Source organism: Oncorhynchus gorbuscha, linkage group LG05 (assembly GCF_021184085.1).
Source record: "Oncorhynchus gorbuscha isolate QuinsamMale2020 ecotype Even-year linkage group LG05, OgorEven_v1.0, whole genome shotgun sequence".
Lineage (NCBI taxonomy): Eukaryota > Metazoa > Chordata > Actinopteri > Salmoniformes > Salmonidae > Oncorhynchus > Oncorhynchus gorbuscha.
The window spans coordinates 38523246-38537705 of record NC_060177.1 but is presented as its reverse complement, the minus strand read 5'-3'; the positions used below and the strand labels follow the sequence as shown (position 1 = coordinate 38537705).

Here is a 14460-nt window from a genome sequence, read left to right as displayed (position 1 = left end):
GACTCATAATCATTGCAAATTATACAACATAATGGTCTATACATTTACAATAATCTAATCTCACTCCATAGTAGAACTTCCTACTCTGGTCTATGAATATAGCGGTAATATATTGCAGCCAGGTCACACCAGATCCACTGCGGTATTAGACGGATTGGGATAGAGGAAGGGCTTAAACCGCGAGCTACGACTCTGAGGATTGCGGGTTACATTTCCGTTTGAACCCTTTTCCAAACCTTCAACCTTACCTACTTTCACTTCACCCATAGACATTTACTCTTGCCCCCCTGGACAAATCTTGTTGTATAATGACGCTTCACTTCACCAGTGACACAAGCTGTGGGGTTAGAACATACAAAGAGTTGTGGATGTCCATTGATGTTCCACACAGGTGTGGGCACAGGCACACGGACATGCACAAACACTTACTGTACAGTGTCGAGAGTATTTTATGTGTGTGTGTGTGTGTGTGTGTGTGTGTGTGTGTGTGTGTGTGTGTGTGTGTGTGTGTGTGTGTGTGTGTGTGTGTGTGTGTGTGTGTGTGTGTGTGTGTGTGTGTGTGTGTGTGTGTGTGTGTGTGTGTGTGTGTGTGTGTGTGTTGTCCCTAGCCCCAGCAAGGGCTCTGGCATCCAGTCTTAAGTCCTCACATTTCTAAGCCAGCAAGATGGTGGAGACGGGAGGGAGGGAAAGGGAGACAGTCAAGGTGGTAGAGATGGATGGGGTGTGGAGAATGGAGGGATGGTGGCAGGGATGAGGATAGGGGGGCTAGGGGCTGTTAGAGGACCACCTGGTGAGACCAGATAAATGTTGAAAATATGACATGATAGCAGAAAATTGGTTGTGTGAGACAGAGAGAGGGGGGATGTATGTGTTTATATATAATAGGAGAAGCCACTGGAGAGATTCTCTTGAGTCTGATGGCCTGTAGATAGAAGCTGTTTTTAGTCTCTCGGTCCCAGCTTTGATGCACCTATACTGACCTTGGCTTCTAGATGATAGTGGGGAGAACAGGTCGTGGCTTTTGTGGTTGATGTCCTTGATGATCTTTTTGGCCTTCCTGTGACATCGGGTGCTGTAGGTGTCCTAGAGGGCAGCTGGTTTGCCCCCGGTAAATGCTTTGGGCAGACCGCACCACCCTCTGGAGAGCCTTGCGGTTGTGGGCAGTGCAGTTGCCGTATCAGGCGGTTTTACAGCCCGACAGGATGCTCTCAATTGTGCATCTGTAGAGGTTTGTGAGTGTTTTAGGTGACAAGACAAATTTCTTCAGCCTCCTGAGTTTGAGTTGCGTTCATGGACCATTTCAGTTTGTCCTTGATGTGTACGCCAAGGAACTTAAAATGTTCCACCTTCTCCACTGCTATCCCATCGATGTGGATAGGGGGGCGCTCCCTCTGCTGTTTCCTGATAATTTCCTTTGTTTTGTTGACATTGAGTGAGAGGTTGTTTTCCTGACACCACACACCGAGTGCCCACTCGTCATTGTTGGTAAATCAAGCCCACTACTGTTGTGTTGTCTGCAAACTTGATGAGTTGGAGGTGTGCATGGCCATGCAGTCGTGGGTGACCAAGCAGTACAGGAGGTGGCTGAGCACGCAACCTTGTGGATCCCCAGTGTTGAGGATCAGTGAAGTGGAGATATTGTTTCCTAACTTCAGTACCTGGAGGCGGCCCGTCAGAAAGTCCAGGACCCATTTGCAAAGGGCAGAGTTCAGACCCATGGCCTCAAACTCAATGATGAGCTTGGAGGGTACTATGGTGTTGAATGCTGAGCTGTAGTCAATGAACAGCATTCTTACATAGCTATTCCTCTTGTCCAGATGGGATAGGGCAGTGTGCAGTGCGATGGCGATTGCATCATCTGTGGACCAATTGGGGTGGTATGCAAATTGAATTGGGTGTAGGGTGGCAGGTAAGGTGGAGGTGATATGATCCTGGACTAGTCTCTCAAAGCACTTCATGATGACAGAAGTGAGTGCTATGGGACGATAGTCATTTAGTTCAGTTACCTTTGCTTTCTTGGGTACAGGAACAATGGTGGCCATCTTGAAGCATGTGGGAACAGCAGACTGGGATAGGGAGAGATTGAATATGTCAAATAACACACCAGCCAGCTGATCTGTGCTTGCTCTGAGGACGAGGCTAGGATGCCGTTTGGGCCGGCAGCCTTGCGAGAGTTAACACGTTTAAATGTCTTACTCACTTTGGCCACGGAGAAGGGGAGGGAGGGCCCGCAGTCCTTGGTAGTGGCCCGCGTCGATGGCACTGTATTATCCTCAAAGCGGGCAAAAAAGGTGTTTAGTTTAATTGGAAGCAAGATGTTGGTTTCCGTGACGTGGCTGGTTTTCTTTTTGTAGTCCATGATTGTCTGTAGACCCTGCCACATATGTCTCATGTCTGAGCCGTTGAATTGCGACTCCACTTTGTCCCTGTACTGACATTTTGCTTGTTTGAATGCCTTTTCGGAGGGAATAACTACACTGTTTGTATTCATCCATATTCCCTGTCACCTTTCCATGGTTAAATGCGGTGGTTCGCGCTTTCAGTTTTGCGCGAATGCTGCCATCGATCCACAGTTTCTGGTTAGGGTAGGTTTTAATAGTTACAGTGTGTACAACATCTCCAATGCACTTCCTTATAAACTCACTCACGAAATCAGCGTAAATCGATATTATTCTCTGAGGCTGCCTGGAACATTTCACAGTGAAAATTATTTTGAAGCGTGGATTCCGATTGGTCAGACGAGCGTTGAATAGTTCTCGTCACGGGTACATCCTGTTTGAGTTTCTGCCTATAGGACAATAGGACCAAAATGGAGTTGTGGTCAGATTTGCCAAAGGGAGGGCATCACGGAAGTTAGAGTAGCAGTGATCTGGTGTATTGCCCGCACCAGTGCTATAATTAATATGCTGATAGGATTTTGGTAGCCTTGTTCTCAAATTTGGTTTGTTAAAATCCCCAACGACAATAAATGCAGCCTCTAAGGTTTGCATAGAGTCCAGTAAAGTTCCTTGAGGGCCCTCATTGTACCGGCTTGAGAGGGGATATACACAGCTGTGACAATAACCAACGAGAATTCTCTTGGCAGATAATATGTTCAACATTTGATTGTGAGGAATTCTAGGTCAGGTGAACAAAATGACTTGAGTTCCTGTATATTGTTTACAATTACACAATGAGTCGTTAATCGTGAAGCATACACTCCCGCCCTTCTTCTTCCCAGAGAGATGTTTATTTCTGTTGGCACGACACATAAAGATTCCCGGTGGCTGTACCAACTCCGACAACATATCCCTTCTGTGTAACAGAGAATGTTGCCCTAATTTCATCTACCTTGTTATCTAGAGACTGGACATTGGCAAGTAATGTACTTGGAAGCGGTGGGTGGTGTGCACGCCTATGAAGTCTGACCAGGAGGCCGCTCCGTCTACCTCTTCTGTGGCGACGTGGTTTTGGGTCGGCCTCTGGAATCAGATCCAAAGCCCTGGGTGGTGGTGTGAACAAAGGATCCACTTCGGGAAAGTCGTCTTCCTGACCGTAATATTGGTAAATTGACTTCGCTCTGATATCCAATAGTTCTTTGCGGCTGTATTTAACTTCTCATGACTCTTAAACCCGCATGCGGGAGCGTAATGATAGCCTCAAACTAATTAGCATAACGCAGCGGACATAAATACCCCTAGGAAATGTTCCTGTTCATGAAAATCACAAATGAAATATATTGAGACACAGCTTAGCCTTTTGTTAATCACACTGTCATCTCAGATTTTCAAAATATGCTTTACAGCCAACGCTAGACAAGCATTTGTGTCAGTTTATCATGGCATAATGTTATGGCTAGGCTCTGCTACCAGCAGGCAACATTTTCACGAAAATAAGAAAAGCAATCAAATTAAATCATTTACCTTTGAAGAACTTCGGATATTTTCACTTAGGAGACTCCCAGTTAGATAGCAAATGTTCATTTTTCCAAAAATATTATTTTTGTAGGCGAAATAGCTCAGTTTTTTCCAAATTAGCTCCATAATATCGACAGAAACATGGCAAACGTTGTTTAGAATCAATTCTCAAGGTGTTTTTCACATAACAATTCGATAAAATATCCACCTGGACAATTGGTTTCTTATAAGAAGCGATTGGAAAAATGGCTACTTGTGTACTTTACGCAAGATTTTCTGCGGGAGCCATCATGTGACCACTTGCTAAATGTGGTCCCTTACGGCTATTCTTCAACATAAATGCGTAAAAAGACGTCACAATGCTGTAGACACCTTGGGGAATACGTAGAAAATGTAAGCTCATTCGTAGCTCATTCACATCCATATAAGGTGTCATTGGCATGAGGCGGTTTTAAAAAATGCGGCACTTCCTGATTGGATTTTTATCTGGGTTTTGCCTGAAACATCAGTTCTGTTGCACTCACAGACAATATCTTTGCAGTTTTGGAAATGTCAGAGTGTTTTCTATCCAAAGCTGTCAATTATATGCATAGTCGAGCATCTTGTCGTGACAAAATATTTAAAACGGGAATGTTTTTTATCCAAAAATGAAAATACTGCCCCCTAGTTATAAAAGGGTAATAACACTCAAGATTTTCTGGGCTAACAATGTAAGAAACAATAGATTTAAAAAAACAAAGTACTGCATAGTTTCCTAAGGACTTGAAGCGAGGCGACCATCTCTGCCGGCGTCATCACTGCTCTCAACGAGTGGCTGATTTAGTTAATGGTGTCCATACTTGGTTAATTGTGTTGACACCACTGAGTGTTTTTTTTGTGTGTGTGTGTGTTTGTGTTTGCGTATGTGTGTGACTGTTTATATGCATTTACAGCTTAGGGGTCTGTATCGTGTGTGTGTGCGTGCATGCATACATGCGTGCGTGCATGCTTGTGCGTTTGTTTATGTCTGAGCCCTTGAGAGAGATGGCGCTGGTGGAAGGGGTTACCGTGTGATGAGGCTAAAGGGAAAAAGGGGGATGAAATTAAAGAATACAGAGCCGTCTGTCTGCCACAGAAGAAAGCATCTGCCATTTCTTGATGAATCACAGCTGACCTTAATCTGCTTACCCTGACATCACCAAGACAGCACCATCACTTCCCCTCTCTCTCTTTCTCTCTCTCTCTTCCTCAATTCAATTCAAATCAACAGCTTTATTGGAATGGGAAACATATGTTTACGTTGCCAAAGCAAATGAAATAGATAATAAACAAAAGTGAAATAAACAATAAAAAATTCACAATAAACACAAAGGTTCCAAAGGACTAGAGACATTTTAGATGTCATATTATAGCATTTATAATGCCTCTATTCCTCCCTCCCTCCCCTTTCTCTATCTCTCTCTCGTGCTATCTTGCAATCTTTCTCTATCTCTCTGAACGCCCTCCCCCCTCCTTTTCTACATTTTTCTCTCTCTCTCTGTATGATTATGCTATAATGTATTCTGTGTGATGTAGTCATCATCATTGTGGCTGGGAACAGGGGAGACGCTCAGCTAGCCCGTCACCTCCAGAACTCTCATATGAGAATGAATGGCCTTCATATGCTCTCTCCCCAGCCCTGGCTAGTTATCATTTACACACCACGAGGAGACCTTGGAGTTACAGAGTGCAGACTAACTAACTATGAGTCTTTTTTATTTCATATACGGTATTTGCATAGAATCACTTTGATTGGAAACCAGAAGGAAACATACCTGTCAAACCGTAATAAAGAATCCAACGCTTTCAACGAGGGATTCCTATCAGTGATTGTTTAACCTGTTGCGACGAGCAATCCCGTATCCGGTAGCGTAATTATAGCCTCAAGCTCATTACCATAACGCAACGTTAACTATTCATGAAAATCGCAAATGAAATTAAATAAATATATTGGCTCACAAGCTTAGCCTTTTGTTAACAACACTGTCATCTCAGATTATCAAAAAATGCTTTTCAACCATAGCTACACAAGCATTTGTGTAAGAATATTGATAGCTGGCAAAGCATTAAGCCTAGCATTCAGCAGGCAACATTTTCACAAAAACAAGAAAAGCATTCAAATAAAATAATTTAACTTTGAAGAACTTCGGATGTTTTCAATGAGGAGACTCTCAGTTAGATAGCAAATGTTCAGTTTTTCCCAAAATATTATTTGTGCAGAAGAAATCGCTCCGTTTTGTTCATCATGTTTGGCTAAGAAAAAAAACAGAAAATTCAGTCATTACAACGCAAACTTTTTTCCAAATTAACTCCATAATATCGACAGAAATGGCAAACGTTGTTTAGAATCAATCCTCAAGGTGTTTTTCACATATCTATTCGATGATAAGTCACTCGTGGCAGTTTGGTTTCTCCTCTGTTCAAAATGGAAAAATGCACGCACCTGGAGATTACGCAATACGGAGGACACCGAGCAGTCACCTGGTAAATGTAGTCTCTTATGGTCAATTTTCCAATGATATGCCTAAGAAATACGTCACAATGCTGCAAACACCTTGGGGAAACGACAGAAAGTGTAGGCTCATTCCTTGCGCATTCACAGCCATATAAGGAGACATTGGAACACAGCGCCTCAAAAATCTGGCTCTTTTCCTGTTTGAAATTTCATCTTGATTTCGCCTGTAGCATTAGTTCTGTGGCACTCACAGACAATATATTTGAAGTTTTGGAAACGTCAGAGTGTTTTCTTTCCAAAGCTGTCAATTATACGCATAGTCGAGCATCTTTTCATCCAAAAATGAAATATACTGCCCCAGAGGTTCAAGAGGTTAACATGACACTATGTTGTGCCAATCATATGGTGGTCTTCTATCTGAATGAGTGTTGCGTGACTGCATCAAATACCCACTATTTCCAATGTCTTCCTGGAACATCCTCCAGCCAACTCACATCACGCCAACACAGCATGACTTGGATTGCAGTCCTCAGCTCGTCGCCTCATTCAAAACTAAACACCCCATCCTCTCTCTCTATACTCTTACAGTAGGCTGTCCTCTCAAAGCTCATTGGAGAAGGAGGTCCAGGGGAGGGACCTTGGATCCTCTCCTCCAATGTGCTTTGATAAAAATTGAGGAAAAAAGGACTGGGGAAGCAAGGATTTGACAGTTAGTTATGTTTTCGGACTCAGCCCTTGTTATCACAGCAACAGATGGTAGTTTGATTTCTGAGCGGATGTTCCAATTGACTTCCCTCTCCATGGCCCTCAGCTCCGTATCGCATTTCAATTAACGTGGGATTTGGAAGAGCTTCAAACGAGCGTCTCCCCAATCAATCCTGATAACTCATTAAGAATGCTCAAGCCCACGCAGAGCTAGGCCATTGATTTGTCAGGAGAGGATGGATGGTGTGATTATTGGATGGGTCTGTGTGTGTGCCCGCCCTATGTGTGTTGTGTGTGTTTGCCCCTGAGTAACTTTCATAGGATGCAGGGAGATGAATGTCGGTCAGTTTGGCCTTCCTCTGACATCTTTGTGTGAGCGAGAGAGGGTGTGAGTGAGTGTGTGTGTGTGTGTGTGTGTGTATTCCTCTGTCGTAGGATAGCCAGTAGAATGATCTGGTCATTGACACTGTGTTGACCGAGGAGCAGCCTGTTTGATTCAATGATGTGTGTTGTTGAGGATCTGTGAAAGTGTTATTGACTCACCTTGAACCCACACACTCTTCAACGTATGACCTTAGTCTTTGTCCATCACACTGTAGAATACTTCTCTGAAGAGCAGGGCCATTGACACCACATCTCAATTATTCTGTAAATCAGGAGGAAGGCATTCATCCATCTTTTATCTCTTCCCACATAAGTAATTGATACTACATCGTTAGTAGTCCTCAGGGCCCACTAATGAACACATTACTGGTCCTCAGTGTAACTTTAATCTCTAGAGATCACTAGTTGTATTACAGGGCTGTCTGTAAATATCCTCTGACCACATACTTACACCCACACACACACACACACAGGCACACGCACGCACACACTCAAGCACACATGCACGAAGACACACAAACACACACACTGATACTGCTGCAGACACACAGCTGTTCAGGACCAGTCCCTCTGTGGAGATGGTGAATGGGTGGGTGAGCAGATCTTCTCTCAGGGGCTCTCACAGCACCATCAATCAATTGATGAAGACCTCTCTATACATTTGTCTCAGTTATTGTGTGTGTGTGTGTGTGTGCGTGCGCACATGCACATTTCATGCGTAGGGAGTTGGTGGGCTGTGTTAGGGAGATTACAGACTTCCTGTGTAAGAATTTCCCATTGATCCCAGTGCTCAGAACACTGCTAGTGGTAGAGAGGAAGAGCCTACACATTACCAATCAATTAACACATGTGAGACACTGATTGCAGTGCGTGTGTGTGCGCGTGCACGTGCGTGCGAGAGAGAGAGAGTTTTGTGTAGATCTGCATTGTGCCTACCGTTATGCAAAACTAGACACAGATATGCAAAACCATTCACACTGCACTCTCGTACACATCTATCTAATTGTTTAGATGCGTATGAGAGTGCATTGTGAATGGTTTTGCATATCTGTGTCTAGTTTTGCATGTGGATTTTTTTCTTAATGACTTTGTGTTGGTGACAATGAACATGTCTTAATCCCTCAGAGTTAATGCATAGAGACAGGAGCTAAATCCATGAGATAAGTGAGATCATTGGTGGTAATGGAGGTGACTGTAAAAACAGCAGTGCTTTATTAACACATTATTACCAGGGATTTGACTAGTATCTTTGAATGGGATCAAGTAGCCTATGCCGACCTGGCAGAATGATATCATGAGGAGTTGCATCAATCCAGTGGGCATTTTGTTTTGAAAGCTTTGCAATTACAAGAGTGAAAGCAGAAACATCGCTAACCAACGGTCTCTTGCTGGTTCCACCTGCATTAAAGGGTAACTACACCCCAAAATCTACATTTCTTACATTTTTTCCAGACCTCAAAAGTGGTCTCCTGATGCAGTTTGAGCATTGTTGTGGACTTAGATCATCCAAATATATATATATATGTATATGTGTATAAAATGATGACTCTCATGCTGTCTCTGATTCTTAGATGATTCTGTTTTCACTGAATACTAACAGTCTGTTCGACTAATGATAGAGAGGGACGAGGGAATAGGGAAAGAAAGAGGGAAGGATGCAGCGAGAGGGGAAGAGAGAACATCTGCACTCCTTCAGCTCCACTAAAGAAATGGGTATGACACATGACACACAAACACACTCACACACACACTCTCACACTCCTCACAGGGGGATGCCACTTACGCCTTTGACGCGCTCTGTCTCGTTAGCACTGATTAGCCCAATCAGGTACTACATTCATCCACAGCCAACTACACTACCCACAATTCCCTCTGGAATCCACAGGCCGTCTCAACCAATCAGAGCCTGAGATGCTGGGACTGGGACTAGGCCTACTATAGTCCACCAATCACATCTTATCAGCCTGAGTGGCACATTGTTTTATACCAACTGATTATAATGGTGAGAGACATGGTACCGACAGACATGGAAGCTCTGCTCCTCTGCAACTTTGCAGTATATCGTTTTTTTGTGTGTTATTTTTTACATTATTAGCCCAGAATGTTTTTTTGTGTTATTACATACAGGCAGAAAGAAGTTTTGGATATCAGAGAGGCGGTAACTCACCAGCATTACGACCAGGAATACGACTTTCCCCAATTGGATCCTTTGTTCGTACCCCCCCAGGGAAATTGAACTTATCCCAGAGGCTGCTCCAAGATGCCGCCGGCGGAGAAGAGGTATTCGGAGTGGACTTCTAGTCCGACTCGAGCGGCGTGCACACCGTCCACCGCTTCCAAGTATATCACTCGCTAATGTTCAGTCTCTTCAGTCTCTGGACAATAAAGTAAGGTGAGGATCTCCTTCCAGAGAGACGTCATGGCTATCTCGAGATATACTGTCCCCGTCCATACAGCCATCTGGGTTCTCAGTACATTGCACAGACAGGTGTAAAGAACTGTGTCTCGTAAGAAGAAAGACGGTGGTGTATGTTTCATGATTAACTACTCATGGTGTGATTGTGATAGCATACAGAAACGCAAGTCCTTTTGTTCAACCGACCTAGAATACCTCACAGTAAAATGTTGACCGTTTTGTACCTCACAGGAGAATTCTCTTCAGTTTTAGTCACAGCCGTGTATATTCCCCCTCAAGCCTATACCACGATAGCCCTGAAAGAACGATACTGGAACTGGAAACCACTTATTCTGAGGCCGCATTTAGTGTAGCTGGGGATTTGAACAAAGCAAATTTGAGGAAAACGTTACCGAAGTTCTATCAATCGCAATTCAACGGCTCAGACATGAGACGTATGTGGCAGGGTCTACAGACAATCACGGATTATAAATAGAAAACCAACCATGTCGCGGACATTGCTCGTCCAAATATTTATATATTCTTAATTCCATTCCTTTACTTTAGATGTGTGTGTATTGTTGTGAAATTGTTAGATATTATTTGTTAGATATTACTGCATTGTTGGAGCTAGAAACACAAACATTTCGCTACATCCGCAATAACATCTGCTAAACACGTGTATGTGTCCAACAAAATTTGATTTGATTTTTATTTGTAAGTATGAGGTCAATCAAAGTCGATTTTATAGGGTCCTTTAAGTTTGGACGAGTAGGCTTTGTAATCAGCTGGGTCAAATTTAGATTAGTACAAAAATCCTTTAAACAGTCAGCATCCTGCGTCAACACCTCTGGGGTAGTAAAAATGGCAATCAGTGACGTCGTTCTTGGCGGAGGGTGGATGATAGATTCCTATAACTGGTATTGTTGAGTTTGAGCCCAACTGAAGAATCAATTCAAATGGTTTAGGACTGGAGGTAGCCTTTAACAGAGACACAGAAACACAATTATTTGTGTAAATAGCAACTCCACCACCGTTGACTTTCCTATCAGCAACACATTGTAACCATCCATAGCAACCTCTGAGTCCAGGGTTTTATCAGTTAACCAGGTTTTAGATTCAAAGAATATGTATCACGGTCTGCCTTAGAGGCCCAGATCTTGACATGATCTATTTTAGGTAATAAACTACGAATGTACAGATGTAAAAATGTCAAACATTTTCTGCATTTAAAATCGCACAGAGTTTCAATACAAGTCAGATTACTTTTGCGATTTCAGCACAACAGTAGACTCAAAGATTGGAATATACCTAGTAGGAAAAGAAAACAAAGTAGGAATTGTAAGGACCAACGCTGGAGCCGAGAAGCAGGTACGGGGAGTTGACATTTAATTAGAAATAGACAGAACAAGACAGGAGCAGCGTCAGTACACGGGTACACAAGGTCGAATGACAATTAATGCAGCAGCGGAGGAACAGAGATGGGGAACTGACAAATATAGGGGAGGTAATAAACAGGTGATTGAGTCCAGGTGAGGTTTAATAATATGCTGATGTGCGTGACGGGGAAAGGCAGGTGTGCGTACTGATGGTGGCAGGTGTGCGTAATGCTGGGGAGCCTGGCGCCTTCGCGCTCCATTGAGGGAGAGTGGGAGCAGGCGCGAAGGGAATAGCAATTACATTTCTCCGGTTAGCACCATTAGACATGTCACCACTTTCAGATGCGACATGTGGAACTCTCACAATGACCAAAGAGGAGATGGTAAAAACTGACTTACATGTAATGCTAATATTGTCCTCACATCAATTTAGTTGACCAAGAACCTTTCCAATGTTCGATGATATAATAGCCAGGAGCCATTTTCACCTAGGTGAATTCTGTCTTCCACAAAGTAGCCAGGCCTATTCCAGGAGTCAAAATTGTCGACGAAGGACATGCATTAACCACTGCTGAAGAGACTAGAGATGGCTAACACAAATGGAATTGGGCCCGAGACAATTATATGTTCTGCTCATTTCTGAGCATTCTCCAAGAGCTGTAAGAAATGGTCTCTTAGCTTGACAAAACTCACACGCATAATATCATTAGACCCAATATGCAACACAACTGTTTTCAGAGCAGGAATCTGTTTCTTGATGGTGGGCATGACTTCTGATGAATCCAATACCCTAGCTCCAGCAAAACAAAGTGTACGGGTATTTCGGACTTCCACCAATCTAACCACGGAGCTTCCCATAATAGTGGTTGATGGCTGTTTTCCATTTTGAGCCGGAGCCCTCAGCCCAAACCTAGCCCCTCCAGGGGCTCCTCTAACTTACCCCCCCCCACACACAAATGACAGGAATAGCAGAGCCACCCGTAGACCCCGGTGAAGCTCGTCCTAATAGTTATATATTTCTTAATTCCATTATTTTACCTTTAGATTTGTGTGTATTGGTATAAATTGTTAGATTCTACTGCACTGTTGGAACTAGGAACACAAGCATTTTGTTACATCTGCTAAATATGTGTATGTGATCAATAACATTTGATTTGATCGGATATGAATGGTAGAAGCTTCTTACTGCACAATAAATCTTCTTGTGGGAGTTAGTCTTGGTACTGAACAGTGAAAATACATGATCATTTTCATCAGATGTTACACTATACTGTACACGCACCATGGTGTATGAAATATACCACGGCTGGTTTTATTCAAAGACACCATTATGTATGACACACACACACATTCTCTCAGGAGCCTACAGGAGCAGCTGTGGACCTGACAAGTTGTCTCACCTAATTTCTCTAAGGTCTGTTGTGTGACCGTCTCTTCCCCCATCGCCCCACTCCTCAACACTTTATTACTGCACATTAACACACCATATGTGGAATAATTGAGCGTAATAAATTGCGTTGTCTGTCTCCATCTCTATGATAGGGTAGGGGGTGGGCGGGGGTTGTTTACCTTGTACATGGGTGAGTGTGTCACTGATCCAAGGAGATGGCAGGGTGGATGATGGGGGAAGGGACGAGGGCTTATTTGATATGACAGCAAAGGAATAGGATGCATCTCCATGCTTCTCTCCCCTTCACTACACCATTCCGGCTTTCATGCGCTTATCTCCGGATCCGCATTCCTCTTGTTTTCCATAATTGACTTGACAGGAGTGTTCAGAACCATACCAACCCCGCATATAATTTGGACAATTACAGTTCACGTGTTTGTTTATTAGCAATTTCAAACCCACTGTGCTGGATTTATGAATTATATTTATAATTATCTCACGTTTTAACCCCTAAATCGATTTTGGAATTTTCATTTATGATCTGGGAACCGCCCTTCTCTAATGATAGCCACGTTAATCTAGCCATTACAGCTGCAATTTGGATGATTTGTCTGTCATTGGTAGTAGTAAGTCAGTTGACCTTGAGTCTGTCTGTGGGAAAAGTGGGGGGTTTGGCAGGGTGGGTTTCCCTCGGGAAATGGTCTGGATAATCAGTCCTGTTTACTGGAATCATTCAATCTGGCAGCCCTGACCAAGAATAATCTCTCATTGTACTGATCATTATTAGTTTATTTATTTATTAGTCAGCTGTGTGTGTGTGTGTGTGTGTGTGTGTGTGTGTGTGTGTGTGTGTGTGTGTGTGTGTGTGTGTGTGTGTGTGTGTGTGTGTGTGTGTGTGTGTGTGTGTGTGTGTGTGTGTGTGTGTGTGTGTGTGTGTGTGTGTGTGTGTGTGTGTGTGTGTGTGTGTGTGTGTGTGTGCGAGATCCTAGATTGAGTGTGTGTGTGTAACAGCTGAAGACAGTCTGAGCACCAGAGACTTGACATTTAGAGACCGGAGGAGATGAGATGTTGCAGAGACAGAGTTCACCACCTAACATCATCACCAGCACCCTTCTGAGATAATGATGTCATCCCTGGCATTTAGACTAAGAATATCGAGTGAGATTAGACTCATAATCATTGCAAATTATACAACATAACTGTTCTATACATTTACAATAATCTAATCTCACTCCATAGTAGAAGTTCCTACTCTGCTCTATGAATATAGAAGTACTATACTGTAGCCAGGTCACACCAGATCCACTGCGGTGTTAGACTTTTTTCCAGGTCCCCAGGACTTCAGGAGATGTCTTTACATGAAATATCAATATCATCCACTAGGTGCAATGCGAGTGCTTGTTACCATCTAGTATACACTCGTTAGGGCATTGTGGATTGGGATAGAGGAAGGGCTTAAACCGCGAGCTACGACTTGTGGGTTAAAATTCCGTTTGAACTTTTTCAAAAACCGTGCCCCCCTGGACAAATGTATAATGATGCTTCACTTCATCAGTGACACAAGCTGTGGGGTTAGAACATACACAGAGGTTTGGATGTCATTACATTACATTTACATTTAAGTCATTTAGCAGACGCTCTTATCCAGAGCGACTTACAAATTGGTGCATTCACCTTATGACATCCAGTGGAACAGCCACTTTACAATAGTGCATCTACATATTTTAAGGGGGGAGGGGGGTGAGAAGGATTACTTTATCCTATCCTAGGTATTCCTTAAAGAGGTGGGGTTTCAGGTGTCTCCGGAAGGTGGTGATTGACTCCGCTGTCCTGGCGTC

The 14460-nt window shown here is 43.3% G+C and overlaps 1 protein-coding gene across 5 annotated transcripts in view; it reads left to right on the top strand.

Moving 5' to 3' along the window:
• LOC124035927 (serine/threonine-protein kinase BRSK2-like) overlaps positions 1–14460 on the top strand; it is a 183735-nt gene that overhangs the window by 98853 nt on the left and 70422 nt on the right. Inside the window, exon 1 of one of the 5 annotated variants that reach the window (XM_046349854.1) lies at positions 9700–9850. The exons of the other annotated variants lie outside the window; for them this stretch is intronic. The gene's annotated coding sequence lies outside the window, so the exon portion shown is untranslated. Of the gene's footprint in view, positions 1–9699; positions 9851–14460 lie in introns of those variants that run through there. 5 annotated transcript variants of the gene reach the window in all.